This window comes from Cherax quadricarinatus, chromosome 3 (assembly GCF_038502225.1).
Source record: "Cherax quadricarinatus isolate ZL_2023a chromosome 3, ASM3850222v1, whole genome shotgun sequence".
NCBI classification, from domain to species: Eukaryota; Metazoa; Arthropoda; class Malacostraca; order Decapoda; family Parastacidae; genus Cherax; species Cherax quadricarinatus.
Window position 1 is genome coordinate 79,581,340 of NC_091294.1, and position 18,344 is coordinate 79,599,683.

The 18,344-nt window shown below is 45.6% G+C and overlaps 1 protein-coding gene across 4 annotated transcripts in view; it reads left to right on the forward strand.

The window, feature by feature from the left end:
* LOC128706620 (golgin subfamily A member 4-like) overlaps window positions 1–18,344 on the forward strand; it is a gene marked incomplete at its 5' end in the record, with an annotated part of 145,724 nt that overhangs the window by 82,878 nt on the left and 44,502 nt on the right.

Below are 18,344 nucleotides of genomic sequence, written 5' to 3' on the forward strand. Positions count from 1 at the left end.
TGTCAGCTCCTGACCCACTGCATGTGAGTGCAGGTGAAAGGAACAGTGCAGAGTGCAACACTAGCTTGTAGCGCTGCTACACTAGACATTACCGTTGTAGATCTGAACGTAATTCAAAACGGGGCATCAAAAAGTCATCACATGGAACCTAATCTCCCAGATTTCTTCAGTGACTCAACATAGGAACTGAAGGATGAGTGAGGATGTTACAATCCTGGAGGTGGTAAGTACAGTGACTGTACTCTGAAGGATGAGTGAGGATGTTACAATCCTGGAGGTGGTAAGTACAGTGACTGTACTCTGAAGGATGAGTGAGGATGTTACAATCCTGGAGGTGGGAAGTACAGTGACTGTACTCTGAAGGATGAGTGAGGATGTTACAATCCTGGAGGTGGTAAGTACAGTGACTGTACTCTGAAGGATGAGTGAGGATGTTACAATCCTGGAGGTGGTAAGTACAGTGACTGTACTCTGAAGGATGAGTGAGGATGTTACAATCCTGGAGGTGGTAAGTACAGTGACTGTACTCTGAAGGATGAGTGAGGATGTTACAATCCTGGAGGTGGGAAGTACAGTGACTGTACTCTGAAGGATGAGTGAGGATGTTACAATCCTGGAGGTGAGAAGTACAGTGACTGTACTCTGAAGGATGAGTGAGGATGTTACAATCCTGGAGGTGGGAAGTACAGTGACTGTACTCTGAAGGATGAGTGAGGATGTTACAATCCTGGAGGTGGGAAGTACAGTGACTGTACTCTGAAGGATGAGTGAGGATGTTACAATCCTGGAGGTGGTAAGTACAGTGACTGTACTCTGAAGGATTACATTATCATGGTTTATCTGAATTCTAAACATTTACTGGAGTTGGTGGAGACAGTAACTTTTAGGGAGTTGAAGTGCTGTTATAGCGTGAGTAATATACGTATATATATATATATATATATATATATATATATATATATATTATATATATATGTATATATTATATATATATGTATGTATTATACATATATATTTATATATATATATATATATATATATATATATATATATATATATATATATATATTATATATATGTATATATTATATATATGTATATATATATTATACATATATATTTATATATATACATACACACACACATGTCAGTACATGCCTAGTTGAGGTCCTCTTTAGTTTAAGTAGCCTAGTAATATTAATAATAATAATAGCAATAACAGTAATAATACTAATCACCTGTCAAATGTTCTGACCACATCTCTAAATTACTCTTGGCTATTTTGAATTTAATTTTGAGAGGAAATGGGGTAAGACTTTCTGGGGTTCCTCCAACCCAGAGTTTATTTGCTACAGTGAACCTTCGATTTAATGCACTAGTGGGGGGAGGGGGAGGGACCATTTAAGCAGAATGTCAAGAAATTGTTCTCTAAGGCAGCAGAACAATGAGTAATTATTGTTCTTGAAGGTGACAATAGCGGACAGTTGGGTATTTAGCAGACTTAGTCTGCTAAATCTGGAAGTGGACATATCCGGTGGACTGCAGCAACTGTACCGGACGATTCCTCCAGCAGACAGATTGTAGATAATTCTGAATCTGACAAACACGGAATTGTCCGTGATCGTAAGGAAACCTTCCGCTTCAACTTTAGCAATGCGTCGACCCTTCAACTATTGCGACATTGATCATGTCGCTGCCACAACTACACATCTCCTTCGTATCCAAAACTGAAAATATTTTTCTACATAAAGGTACTAATTTTGTAAGTATTTTAAGTTAGTTTAAGGTCAGTACTTAGGGCGATGTGAGACAGCAAAGTTGGTGGTGGATATGTCACATGTCCACCTCTCTAGGTCACACACACACGCACACACACACACACACACACACACACACACACACACACACACACACACACACACACACACACACACACACACACACACACACACACACACACGCACACACACACGCACACACACACATGCACACGCACATGCACATGCACATGCACACACACACACAGGGAGACAGACATGAGGCACTAAACTACAGACCTGTATCACTAACGTGTATAGTATGCAAGGTCATGGAGAAGATCATCAGGAGGAGAGTGGTGGAGCACCTGGAAAAAAACAAGTGTATAATTGACAGCCAGCATGGTTTCAGGGAAGGAAAATCCTGTGTCACAAACCTACTAGAGTTTTATGACAAGGTGACAGAAGTAAGACGAGAGAGAGGGGTGGATCGACTGCATTTTTTTGGACTGCAAGAAGGCCTTCGACACAGTTCCTCACAAGAGGTTACTGCAAAAGCTAGAGGATCAGGCACACATAACAGGAAAGGCACTACAATGGATCAGAGAATACCTGACAGGGAGGCAACAATGAGTCATGGTACGTGACGAGGTGTCAGAGTGGGAGCTTGTGACAAGCGGGGTTCCACAGGGGTCAGTCCTAGGACCTGTGTTGTTCTTGGTATGTGTGAACGACATAACGGAAGGGATAGACTCAGAAGTGTCCTTGTTTGCAGATGATGTGAAGTTAATGAGAAGAATCAAATCGGATGAGGATCAGGCAGAACTACAAAGAGACCTGGACAGGCTACAAGCCTGGTCCAGCAACTGGCTCCTTGAGTTTAACCCTGCCAAATGCAAAGTCATGAAGATTGGGGAAGGGCAAAGAAGACCACAGACACAATATAGTTTAGATGGCCAAAGACTGCAAACCTCACTCAAGGAAAAAGATCTGGGGGTGAGTATAACACCGAGCATATCTCCTGAGGCGCACATCAATCAGATAACTGCTGCAGCATACGGGCGCCTGGCAAACCTACGGATAGCGTTCCGATACCTCAGTAAGGATTCGTTTAAGACTCTGTATACCATCTACGTCAGGCCCATACTGGAGTATGCAGCACCAGTTTGGAATCCACACCTGGTCAAGCACGTCAAGAAATTAGAGAAAGTGCAAAGGTTTGCAACAAGACTAGTCCCAGAGCTACAGGGATTGTCCTACGAAGAAAGGAGGGAAATCGGCCTGACGACACTGGAGGACAGGAGGGTCAGGGGAGACATGATAATGACATATAAAATACTGCGTGGAATAGACAAGGTGGACAAAGACGGGATGTTCCAGAGAAGGGACATAGAAACAAGAGGTCACAATTGGAAGTTGAAGACTCAGATGAATCAAAGGGATGTTAGGAAGTATTTCTTCAGTCATAGAGTAGTCAGGCCGTGGAATAGCCTAGAAAGTGACGTAGTGGAGGCGGGAACCATACATAGTTTTAAGGCGAGGTATGATAAAGCTCATGGGGCAGGGAGAGAGAGGACCTAGTAGCAATCAGCGAAGAGGCGGGGCCAGGAGCTATGAATCGACCCCTGCAACCACAAATAGGTGAGTACACACACACACACACACACGCACGCACGCACACACACACACACACTCTCATATTCATTCATTTACACACTGGTAGACATGTTCACATGTCGACACACTGTTGTCTTCTTTCTTTGAACTCAGGGTGGCCCAAAAAGAACAAAAGTTCCTTCTTTTACATTTAGTAATATATACAGGAGAAGAGGTTACTATCCCCTTGCTCCCGGCATTTTAGTCGCCTCTTACAACACGCATGGCTTACGGAGGAAGAATTCTGTTCCACTTCCCCATGGAGATAAGAGGAAATAAACAAGAACAAGAACTAGAAAGAAAAATAGAAGAATACCCAGAGGGATGTGTGTATATATATGCTTGTACATGTATGTGTAGTGTGACCTCAGTGTAAGTAGAAGTAGCAAGACGTACCTGAAATCTTGCATGTTTATGAGACGGAACAAAAGACCAGAAGTCCCACCATCATGTGAACAATTACAGGCTTCCATTTTACACTCACTTGGCAGGACGGTAGTACCTCCCTGGGTGGTTGTTGTCTACCAACCTACTAGCACAGGACGGTAGTACCTCCCTGAGTGGTTGTTGTCTACCAGCCTACTACCACAGGATGGTAGTACCTCCCTGTGTGGTTGTCTACCAACCTACTACCACAGGATGGTAGTACCTCCCTGGGTGGTTGTTGTCTACCAGCCTACTACCACAGGATGGTAGTACCTCCCTGGGTGGTTGTCTACCAGCCTACTACCACAGGATGGTAGTACCTCCCTGGGTGGTTGTTGTCTACCAACCTACTACCACAGGATGGTAGTACCTCCCTGGGTGGTTGTTGTCTACCAGCCTACTACCACAGGATGGTAGTACCTCCCTGGGTGGTTGTCTACCAGCCTACTACCACAGGATGGTAGTACCTCCCTGGGTGGTTGTTGTCTACCAGCCTACTACCACAGGATGGTAGTACCTCCCTTGGTGGTTGCTGTCTACCAACCTACTACCACAGGATGGTAATACCTTCCTGGGTGGTTGCTGTCTACCAACTTACTACCACAGGATGGTAGTACCTCCCTGGGTGGTTGCTGTCTACCAACCTATTACCACAGGATGGTAGTACCTCCCTGGGTGGTTGCTGTCTACCAACCTACTACCACAGGATGGTAGTGCCTCCCTGGGTGGTTGCTGTCTACCAACCTACTACCACAGGATGGCAGTACCTCCCTGGGTGGTTGCTGTCTACCAAGCTACTACCACAGGATTGTAGTACCTCCCTGGGTGGTTGCTGTCTACCAGCCTACTACCACAGGATGGTAGTACCTCCCTGGGTGGTTGCTGTCTACCAACCTACTACCACAGGACAGTAGTACCTCCCTCGGTGGTTGCTGTCTACCAACCTACTACCACAGGATGGTAATACCTCTCTGGGTGGTTGCTGTCTACCAACCTACTACCACAGGATGGTAGTACCTCCCTGGGTGGTTGTCTACCAACCTATTACCACAGGATGGTAGTACCTCCCTGGGTGGTTGCTGTCTACCAGCCTACTACCACAGGATGGTAGTACCTCCCTGGGTGATTGCTGTCTACCAACCTACTACCACATGACAGTAGTGCATCCCTCGGTGGTTGCTGTCTACCAACCTACTACCACAGGATGGTAGTACCTCCCTGGGTGGTTGCTGTCTACCAACCTACTACCACAGGATGGTAGTACCTCCCTGGGTGGTTGCTGTCTACCAACCTACTACCACAGGACAGTAGTACCTCCCTCGGTGGTTGCTGTCTACCAACCTACTACCACAGGACAGTAGTACCTCCCTCGGTGGTTGCTGTCTACCAACCTACTACCACAGGATGGTAGTACCTCCCTGGGTGGTTGCTGTCTACCAATCTACTACCACAGGATGGTAGTACCTCCCTGGGTGGTTGCTGTCTACCAGCCTACTACCACAGGATGGTAGTACCTCCCTGGGTGGTTGCTGTCTACCAACCTACTACCACATGACAGTAGTACCTCCCTCGGTGGTTGCTGTCTACCAACCTACTACCACAGGATGGTAGTATCTCCCTGGGTGGTTGCTGTCTACCAACCTACTACCACAGGATGGTAGTACCTCCCTGGGTGGTTGCTGTCTACCAACCTACTACCACGGGACAGTAGTACCTCCCTCGGTGGTTGCTGTCTACCAACCTACTACCACAGGATGGTAGTACCTCCCTGGGTGGTTGCTGTCTACCAACCTACTACCACAGGATGGTAGTACCTCCCTGGGTGGTTGCTGTCTACCAACCTACTACCACAGGACAGTAGTACCTCCCTCGGTGGTTGCTGTCTACCAACCTACTACCACAGGATGGTAGTACCTCCCTGGGTGGTTGCTGTCTACCAACCTACTACCACAGGATGGTAGTACCTCCCTGGGTGGTTGCTGTCTACCAACCTACCACCACAGGATGGTAGTACCTCCCTGGCTGGTTGCTGTCTACCAACCTACTACCACAGGATGGTAGTACCTCCCTGGGTGGTTGCTGTCTACCAACCTACTACCACAGGATGGTAGTACCTCCCTGGGTGGTTGCTGTCTACCAACCTACTACCACAGGATGGTAGTACCTCCCTGGGTGGTTGCTGTCTACCAACCTACTACCACAGGACGGTAGTACCTCCTTGGGTGGCTGCTGTCTACCAACCTACTACCACAGGATGGTAGTACCTCCCTGGGTGGTTGCTATCTACCAACCTACTACCACAGAATGGTAGTACCTCCCTGGGTGGTTGCTGTCTACCAACCTACTACCACAGGACAGTAGTACCTCCCTCGGTGGTTGCTGTCTACCAACCTACTACCACAGGATGGTAGTACCTCCCTGGGTGGTTGCTATCTACCAACGTACTACCACAGGATGGTAGTACCTCCCTGGGTGGTTGCTGTCTACCAACCTACTACCACAGGACAGTAGTACCTCCCTCGGTGGTTGCTGTCTACCAACCTACTACCACAGGATGGTAGTACCTCCCTCGGTGGTTGCTGTCTACCAACCTACTACCACAGGATGGTAGTACCTCCCTGGGTGGTTGCTGTCTACCAACCTACTACCACAGGATGGTAGTACCTCCCTGGGTGGTTGCTGTCTACCAACCTACTACCACAGGATGGTAGTACCTCCCTGGGTGGTTGCTGTCTACAAACCTACTACCACAGGATGGTAGTGCCTCCCTGGGTGGTTGCTGTCTACCAACCTACTACCACAGGATGGTAGTACCTCCCTGGGTGGTTGCTGTCTACCAACCTACTACCACAGGATGGTAGTACCTCCCTGGGTGGTTGCTGTCTACCAACCTACTACCACAGGATGGTAGTACCTCCCTGGGTGGTTGCTGTCTACCAACCTACTACCACAGGATGGTAGTACCTCCCTGGGTGGTTGCTGTCTACCAACCTACTACCACAGGACGGTAGTACCTCCCTGGGTGGTTGTTGTCTACCAACCTACTACCACAGGACTGTAGTACCTCCCTGGGTGGTTGCTGTCTACCAACCTACTACCACAGGACGGTAGTACCTCCTTGGGTGGTTGCTGTCTACCAACCTACTACCACAGGACGGTAGTACCTCCTTGCCTGGTTGCTGTCTACCAACCTACTACCACAGGACGGTAGTACTTCCTTGGGTGGCTGCTGTCTACCAACCTACTACCACAGGATGGTAGTACCTCCCTGGGTGGTTGTTGTCTACCAACCTACTGCCACAGAACGGTAGCCCCTCCATGGGTGGTTGCTGTCTACCAACCTACTACAAAAGGACGGTATTACCTCCACGGATGGATGCTGTCTACCAACCTTCTACCACAGGACGGTAGTACCTCATTGGCCGGTTGCTGTCTACCAGCCTACTACCACAGGACGGTAGTACCTCCTTGGGTGGCTGATATGTACCAATCTACTACCACAGGAAGATAGCCCATCCCTGGGTGGTTGCTGTCTAACAACCTACTACCACAGGACTGTAGTACCTTCCTGGGTAGTTGCTGTCTACCAACCTACTACCACAGAACGGTAGCCCCTCCCTGGGTGGTTGCTGCCTGCCAGCCTACTACCACAGGATGGTAGTACCTCCCTGGGTGGTTGTCTACCAACCTACTACCACAGGATGGTAGTACCTCCCTGGGTGGTTGTCTACCAACCTACTACCACAGGACGGTAGTACCTCCCTGGGTGGTTGTCTACCAACCTACTACCTAGAACTGTTGTCTACAGTTACGTAAAAATTATTTACAGGTTGTGACAGTGTTTTTAGAAGTGCTGGAGTGTGTATGATGGTCCTTGCAGCCCTGTCAGTGTGTCACTCTGCACTGCTGACCCAGTGTCAGTGTATCACTCTGCACTGCTGACACAGTGTCAGTGTCACTGTACACTGCTGACAGTGTCAGTGCTGACACATATATAGTATGACCTCTCATTGTTGTGGTCACCTTGTGATGGATACACACAACATTGTTGTGGTCACCTTGTGATGTTTACACACAACATTGTTATGGTCACCTTGTGATGTTTACACACAACATTGTTGTAGTCACCTTGTGATGTTTACACACAACATTGTTGTAGTCACCTTGTGATGTTTACACACAACATTGTTGTGGTCACCTTGTGATGTTTACACACAACATTGTTGTGGTCACCTTGTGATGTTTACACACAACATTGTTGTGGTCACCTTGTGATGTTTACACACAACATTGTTGTAGTCACCTTGTGATGTTTACACACAACATTGTTGTGGTCACCTTGTGATGTTTACACACAACATTGTTGTAGTCACCTTGTGATGTTTACACACAACATTGTTGTAGTCACCTTGTGATGTTTACACACAACATTGTTGTAGTCACCTTGTGATGTTTACACACAACATTGTTGTAGTCACCTTGTGATGTTTACACACAACATTGTTGTAGTCACCTTGTGATGTTTACACACAACATTGTTGTAGTCACCTTGTGATGTTTACACACAACATTGTTGTGGTCACCTTGTGATGTTTACACACAACATTGTTGTGGTCACCTTGTGATGTTTACACACAACATTGTTGTAGTCACCTTGTGATGTTTACACACAACATTGTTGTGGTCACCTTGTGATGTTTACACACAACATTGTTGTAGTCACCTTGTGATGTTTACACACAACATTGTTGTAGTCACCTTGTGATGTTTACACACAACATTGTTGTAGTCACCTTGTGATGTTTACACACAACATTGTTGTGGTCACCTTGTGATGTTTACACACAACATTGTTGTCGTCACCTTGTGATGTTTACACACAACATTGTTGTAGTCACCTTGTGATGTTTACACACAACATTGTTGTAGTCACCTTGTGATGTTTACACACAACATTGTTGTGGTCACCTTGTGATGTTTACACACAACATTGTTGTGGTCACCTTGTGATGTTTACACACAACATTGTTGTGGTCACCTTGTGATGTTTACACACAACATTGTTGTCGTCACCTTGTGATGTTTACAACATTGTTGTAGTCACCTTGTGATGTTTACACACAACATTGTTGTGGTCACCTTGTGATGGATACACACAACATTGTTGTGGTCACCTTGTGATGTTTACACACAACATTGTTGTGGTCACCTTGTGATGGATACACACAACATTGTTGTGGTCACCTTGTGATGTTTACACACAACATTGTTGTCGTCACCTTGTGATGTTTACACACAACATTGTTGTAGTCACCTTGTGATGTTTACACACAACATTGTTGTGGTCACCTTGTGATGTTTACACACAACATTGTTGTCGTCACCTTGTGATGTTTACACACAACATTGTTGTAGTCACCTTGTGATGTTTACACACAACATTGTTGTAGTCACCTTGTGATGTTTACACACAACATTGTTGTGGTCACCTTGTGATGTTTACACACAACATTGTTGTAGTCACCTTGTGATGTTTACACACAACATTGTTGTAGTCACCTTGTGATGTTTACACACAACATTGTTGTAGTCACCTTGTGATGTTTACACACAACATTGTTGTAGTCACCTTGTGATGTTTACACACAACATTGTTGTGGTCACCTTGTGATGGATACACACAACATTGTTGTGGTCACCTTGTGATGGATACACACAACATTGTTGTGGTCACCTTGTGATGGATACACACAACATTGTTGTGGTCACCTTGTGATGGATACACACAACATTGTTGTGGTCACCTTGTGATGGATACACACAACATTGTTGTGGTCACCTTGTGATGGATACACACAACATTGTTGTGGTCACCTTGTGATGGATACACACAACATTGTTGTGGTCACCTTGTGATGGATACACACAACATTGTTGTAGTCACCTTGTGATGGATACACACAACATTGTTGTGGTCACCTTGTGATGGATACACACAACATTGTTGTAGTCACCTTGTGATGGATACACACAACATTGTTGTGGTCACCTTGTGATGGATACACACAACATTGTTGTGGTCACCTTGTGATGGATACACACAACATTGTTGTGGTCACCTTGTGATGGATACACACAACATTGTTGTGGTCACCTTGTGATGGATACACACAACATTGTTGGACATACTTTTTCCTAGGTATACCTGGAGGGTATTTTGAGGGTCAGTGCCCTGCAGCTGAGTCCATGACCAGTCCTGGTGGTGGATCAGGACATGATCAACCAGGCTGTTACTGGTGGCCACACATAGTCCAGCGTACAAACCACAACCCAACTGATCAAGTACTGACTTTAGGTGCCTGTCCAGCTCTCTCTTGAAAACAACCAGGTGTCTTGAAGACAACCAGGAATCTTGAAGACAACCAGTGGTCTTGAAGACAACCAGTGGTCTTGAAGACAACCAGTGGTCTTGAAGACAACCAGTGGTCTTGAAGACAACCAGTGGTCTTGAAGACAACCAGTGGTCTTGAAGACAACCGGGAATCTTGAAGACAACCAGTGGTCTTGAAGACAACCAGGAATCTTGAAGACAACCAGTGGTCTTGAAGACAACCAGTGGTCTTGAAGACAACCAGTGGTCTTGAAGACAACCAGGAATCTTGAAGACAACCAGTGGTCTTGAAGACAACCAGTGGTCTTGAAGACAACCAGTGGTCTTGAGGACAACCAGTGGTCTTGAAGACAACCAGTGGTCTTGAAGACAACCAGTGGTCTTGAAGACAACCAGTGGTCTTGAAGACAACCAGTGGTCTTGAAGACAACCGGGAATCTTGAAGACAACCAGTGGTCTTGAAGACAACCAGGAATCTTGAAGACAACCAGTGGTCTTGAAGACAACCAGTGGTCTTGAAGACAACCAGGAATCTTGAAGACAACCAGTGGTCTTGAAGAAAACCAGGAATCTTGAAGACAACCAGTGGTCTTGAAGACAACCAGTGGTCTTGAAGACAACCAGTGGTCTTGAAGACAACCAGGAATCTTGAAGACAACCAGTGGTCTTGAAGACAACCAGTGGTCTTGAAGACAACCAGTGGTCTTGAAGACAACCAGTGGTCTTGAAGACAACCAGTGGTCTTGAAGACAACCAGGAATCTTGAAGACAACCAGTGGTCTTGAAGACAACCAGTGGTCTTGAAGACAACCAGTGGTCTTGAAGACAACCAGGAATCTTGAAGACAACCAGTGGTCTTGAAGACAACCAGGAATCTTGAAGACAACCAGTGGTCTTGAAGACAACCAGGAATCTTGAGGACAACCAGTGGTCTTGAAGACAACCAGTGGTCTTGAAGACAACCAGTGGTCTTGAAGACACTCAGGAGTCTTGAAGACAACCAGTGGTCTTGAAGACAACCAGTGGTCTTGAAGACAACCAGTGGTCTTGAAGACAACCAGTGGTCTTGAAGACAACCAGTGGTCTTGAAGACAACCAGTGGTCTTGAAGACAACCAGTGGTCTTGAAGACAACCAGTGGTCTTGAAGACAACAGTGGTCGGGAATCTTGAAGACAACCAGTGGTCTTGAAGACAACCAGGAATCTTGAAGACAACCAGTGGTCTTGAAGACAACCAGTGGTCTTGAAGACAACCAGGAATCTTGAAGACAACCAGTGATCTTGAAGACAACCAGGAATCTTGAAGACAACCAGTGGTCTTGAAGACAACCAGTGGTCTTGAAGACAACCAGTGGTCTTGAAGACAACCAGGAATCTTGAAGACAACCAGTGGTCTTGAAGACAACCAGTGGTCTTGAAGACAACCAGTGGTCTTGAAGACAACCAGTGGTCTTGAAGACAACCAGTGGTCTTGAAGACAACCAGTCTTCTTGAAGACAACCAGTGGTCTTGAAGACAACCAGTGGTCTTGAAGACAACCAGTGGTCTTGAAGACAACCAGTGGTCTTGAAGACAACCAGGAATCTTGAAGACAACCAGTGATCTTGAAGACAACCAGGAATCTTGAAGACAACCAGTGGTCTTGAAGACAACCAGGAATCTTGAGGACAACCAGTGGTCTTGAAGACAACCAGTGGTCTTGAAGACAACCAGGAATCTTGAAGACAACCAGTGGTCTTGAAGACAACCAGTGGTCTTGAAGACAACCAGTGGTCTTGAAGACAACCAGGAATCTTGAGGACAACCAGTGGTCTTGAAGACAACCAGTGGTCTTGAAGACAACCAGGAATCTTGAAGACAACCAGTGGTCTTGAAGACAACCAGTGGTCTTGAAGACAACCAGTGGTCTTGAAGACAACCAGGAATCTTGAAGACAACCAGTGGTCTTGAAGACAACCAGTGGTCTTGAAGACAATCAGTGGTCTTGAAGACAACCAGGAATCTTGAGGACAACCAGTGGTCTTGAAGACAACCAGTGGTCTTGAAGACAACCAGGAATCTTGAAGACAACCAGGAATCTTGAAGACAACCAGTGGTCTTGAAGACAACCAGGAATCTTGAAGACAACCAGTGGTCTTGAAGACAACCAGTGGTCTTGAAGACAACCAGTGGTCTTGAAGACAACCAGTGGTCTTGAAGACAACCAGTGGTCTTGAAGACAACCAGTGGTCTTGAAGACAACCAGTGGTCTTGAAGACAACCAGTGGTCTTGAAGACAACCAGTGGTCTTGAAGACAACCAGTGGTCTTGAAGACAACCAGTGGTCTTGAAGACAACCAGTGGTCTTGAAGACAACCAGTGGTCTTGAGGACAACCAGTGGTCTTGAAGACAACCAGTGGTCTTGAAGACAACCAGTGGTCTTGAAGACAACCAGTGGTCTTGAAGACAACCAGTGGTCTTGAAGACAACCAGTGGTCTTGAGGACAATGCTGTATGCTGGTGAAGGATAGTTGTGTCAGGAAGTAACTGTTAGGCTGCAACTAATCAGGTCCTTGTCCTTCTGGTCACTGGAGAGTGACATGTCACTGTTGAGGGGCAGGTTGCTGTTGAGGGGCAGGTTGCTGTTGAGGGGCAGGTTGCTGTTGAGGGGCAGGTCACTGTTGAGGGGCAGGTCATTGTTCAGGGGCAGGTCATTGTTCAGGGGCAGGTCATTGTTCAGGGGCAGGTCATTGTTCAGGAGCAGGTCACAGGTGGTACATAGTGCCACCTTACCATCTGTTTTATGACATTAGGATGAAGTCGCATGGAAGTCGTTCTGTGGTCTTTATCTGGCACATATTGCCGATATTGAGCATTGCAATGTCTACAAGGTGGTAGAATAGTGTCATATACCACTTGCAACTCCTACACATCCAGTCAATGAACCCTATTTGCATATCACTCCTGTCGACTAGTTGCATATTTTTGGTATAGTTGATGTCAGCAGCTGGCTTAACATGGGTTCCCTGGTGTCCCTCTTCATGTCTGTTTCTACCATCTTGTTTATGTGGATGGTTGACAGCAGTGTTATGTCCTGTTTGTCACATCACTGTAGTGTCTTGGTATCACTGGCAGGCAGTGCTTGCACTGCACACAGGGGCATACATAGGGAAAATAGAGCCCATGGCAAGCACTGAAATTGTGCCCTGTCCAGACATCTGACACCAAGTTTATTTTAGAGAACTCTATCATAATATCAGGTCAAAAATACAAGTCAAGCTTGTTAATGTTTTAATTAATATATTGTGGCACTACATAAATATTGTGGCACTACATAAATATTGTGGCACTACATAAATATTGTGGCACTACATAAATATTGTGGCACTACATAAATATTGTGGCACTACATAAATATTGTGGCACTACATAAATATTGTGGCACTACATAAATATTGTGGCACTACATAAATATTGTGGCACTACATAAATATTGTGGCACTACATAAATATTGTGGCACTACATAAATATTGTGGCACTACATAAATATTGTGGCACTACATAAATATTGTGGCACTATATAAATATTGTGGCACTATATAAATAATGTGGCACTATATAAATATTGTGGCACTACATAAATATTGTGGCACTACATAAATATTGTGGCACTACATAAATATTGTGGCACTACATAAATATTGTGGCACTACATAAATATTGTGGCACTACATAAATATTGTGGCACTACATAAATATTGTGGCACTACATAAATATTGTGGCACTACATAAATATTGTGGCACTACATAAATATTGTGGCACTACATAAATATTGTGGCACTACATAAATATTGCAGGTGCACCTTCCTTGCTGTCACTGTTGCTGATTGTTCTGTGATATTGTGCACCTTCCTTACTGTCACTGTTGCTGATTGTTCTGTGATATTGTGCACCTTCCTTACTGTCACTGTTGCTGATTGTTCTGTGATATTGTGCACCTTCCTTGCTGTCACTGTTGCTGATTGTTCTGTGATATTGTGCACCTTCCTTGCTGTCACTGTTGCTGATTGTTCTGTGATATTGTGCACCTTCCTTACTGTCACTGTTGCTGATTGTTCTGTGATATTGTCCACCTTCCTTACTCTCACTGTTGCTGATTGTTCTGTGATATTGTGCACCTTCCTTACTGCACCTTCCTTACTCTCACTGTTGCTGATTGTTCTGTGATATTGTACACCTTCCTTACTCTCACTGTTGCTGATTGTTCTGTGATATTGTGCACCTTCCTTACTCTCACTGTTGCTGATTGTTCTGTGATATTGTCCACCTTCCTTACTCTCACTGTTGCTGATTGTTCTGTGATATTGTGCACCTTCCTTACTCTCACTGTTGCTGATTGTTCTGTGATATTGTCCACCTTCCTTACTGTCACTGTTGCTGATTGTTCTGTGATATTGTCCACCTTCCTTACTGTCACTGTTGCTGATTGTTCTGTGATATTGTCCACCTTCCTTACTCTCACTGTTGCTGATTGTTCTGTGATATTCCTCAAATTAAGTTTGTTCACTTCTCTTCAGCCAACATGGCTTCTCATCCATGATAATCAAAGACAGATCTTTCATCTGAGGACAATTCTCTCTTCACTCTCTGAGGACGGCTTGACTGACTTTAATGGAAACTGGTGAGTGGCGCCACCTTCAAGTGGCTCCCAGGGCATGTGGCATATGTGCCATACCTTACGTGTGCCACTAACTGCACCATTAACACCGCCCACACTCAGCCTTGGCTTATGTTTTCTACTCTCGCTCTTTCTCATATGTCGGTGTTCTGCACACGCAGGAAAAACTATGGTTATAATAATAACCATGGGGGGGGGGGTAAGCCAGCAGAAGGCCTCAGTCAGATGACCAGAAGCTCCAGTGGTAAGTTATTATATAACTAAGACTCGCATCAGGAAACACTTGTCCTGTTTCCTGACAAACCTAACCTAACCTTATATAACTTAACCCAACTTAACCTTACCTTACCTTACCTTACCTTACCTTACCTTACCTTACCTTACCTTACCTTACCTTGCCTTACCTTACCTTACCTTACCTTACCTTACCTTACCTTACCTTACCTTGCCTTGCCTTGCCTTGCCTTACCTTACCTTACCTTACCTTACCTTACCTAACCTAACCTAACCTAACCTAACCTCACCTAACCTCACCTAACCTCACCTAACCTAACCTAACCTAACCTAACCTCACCTCACCTAACCTAACCTAACCTAACCTAACCTCACCTAACCTCACCTAACCTAACCTAACCTAACCTAACCTCACCTAACCTAACCTAACCTAACCTCACCTAACCTCACCTCACCTAACCTAACCTAACCTAACCTCACCTAACCTCACCTAACCTCACCTAACCTCACCTAACCTAACCTAACCTCACCTAACCTCACCTCACCTAACCTAACCTAACCTAACCTTACCTAACCTTACCTAACCTAATTTAACCCAACCTAACTTAACCCAGCCTAACCTTACCTTACCTTACCTAACCTAACCCAACACATAGGAAATTATCGAGCATATGTCTTGTATACCAGGTATCAGTGAACAGTGAATCACCCTTATCAAGTTATTATTCCATCTGAACAACATCGCCAGAAATGTACATCTGATTGGTAACATCCACAACATTCAACACCAGGACAATCTCACAGTACAACACCAGGACAATCTCACAGTACAACACCAGGACAATCTCACGGTACAACACCAGGACAATCTCAGTACAACACCAGGACAATCTCACAGTACAACACCAGGACAGTCTCACAGTACAACACCAGGACAATCTCACAGTACAACACCAGGACAATCTCACAGTACAACACCTGGACAGTCTCACAGTACAACACCAGGACAATCTCACAGTACAACACCTGGACAGTCTCACAGTACAACACCAGGACAATCTCACAGTACAACACCAGGACAGTCTCACAGTACAACACCAGGACAATCTCACAGTACAACACCAGGACAATCTCACAGTACAACACCAGGACAATCTCACAGTACAACACCAGGACAGTCTCACAGTACAACACCAGGACAGTCTCACAGTACAACACCAGGACAATCTCACAGTACAACACCAGGACAATCTCACAGTACAACACCAGGACAATCTCACGGTACAACACCAGGACAGTCTCACAGTACAACACCAGGACAATCTCACAGTACAACACCAGGACAGTCTCACAGTACAACACCAGGACAATCTCACAGTACAACACCAGGACAATCTCACAGTACAACACCAGGACAATCTCACAGTACAACACCAGGACAGTCTCACAGTACAACACCAGGACAGTCTCACAGTACAACACCAGGACAATCTCACAGTACAACACCAGGACAATCTCACAGTACAACACCAGGACAATCTCACAGTACAACACCAGGACAGTCTCACAGTACAACACCAGGACAATCTCACAGTACAACACCAGGACAGTCTCACAGTACAACACAAGGACAGTCTCACAGTACAACACCAGGACAGTCTCACAGTACAACACCAGGACAGTCTCACAGTACAACACCAGGACAATCTCACAGTACAACACCAGGACAGTCTCACAGTACAACACCAGGACAATCTCACAGTACAACACTAGGACAATCTCACAGTACAACACCAGGACAGTCTCACAGTACAACACCAGGACAGTCTCACAGTACAACACCAGGACAGTCTCACAGTACAACACCAGGACAATCTCACAGTACAACACCAGGACAGTCTCACAGTACAACACCAGGACAATCTCACAGTACAACACCAGGACAGTCTCACAGTACAACACCAGGACAGTCTCACAGTACAACACCAGGACAATCTCACAGTACAACACCAGGACAGTCTCACAGTACAACACCAGGACAATCTCACAGTACAACACCAGGACAATCTCACGGTACAACACCAGGACAATCTCACAGTACAACACCAGGACAATCTCACAGTACAACACCAGGACAGTCTCACAGTACAACACCAGGACAATCTCACAGTACAACACCAGGACAATCTCACAGTACAACACCAGGACAATCTCACAGTACAACACCAGGACAATCTCTCAGTACAACACCAGGACAATCTCTCAGTACAACACCAGGACAATCTCACAGTACAACACCAGGACAATCTCACAGTACAACACCAGGACAATCTCACAGTACAACACCTGGACAGTCTCACAGTACAACACCAGGACAATCTCACAGTACAACACCAGGACAATCTCACAGTACAACACCAGGACAATCTCACAGTACAACACCAGGACAATCTCACAGTACAACACCAGGACAATCTCACAGTACAACACCATGACAATCTCACAGTACAACACCAGGACAATCTCACAGTACAACACCAGGACAATCTCACAGTACAACACCAGGACAATCTCACAGTACAACACCAGGACAATCTCTCAGTACAACACCAGGACAATCTCACAGTACAACACCAGGACAATCTCACAGTACAACACCAGGACAATCTCACAGTACAACACCAGGACAATCTCACAGTACAACACCAGGACAGTCTCACAGTACAACACCAGGACAGTCTCACAGTACAACACCAGGACAATCTCACAGTACAACACCAGGACAATCTCACAGTACAACACCAGGACAATCTCTCAGTACAACACCAGGACAATCTCACAGTACAACACCAGGACAATCTCACAGTACAACACCAGGACAATCTCACAGTACAACACCAGGACAATCTCACAGTACAACACCAGGACAATCTCACAGTACAACACCAGGACAATCTGACAGTACAACACCAGGACAATCTCACAGTACAACACCAGGACAATCTCACATTACAACACCAGGACAGTCTCACAGTACAACACCAGGACAATCTCACAGTACAACACCAAGACAATCTCACAGTACAACACCAGGACAATCTCACAGTACAACACCAGGACAATCTCACAGTACAACACCAGGACAATCTCACAGTACAACACCAGGACAATCTCACAGTACAACACCAGGACAATCAGTACAACACCAGGACAATCTCA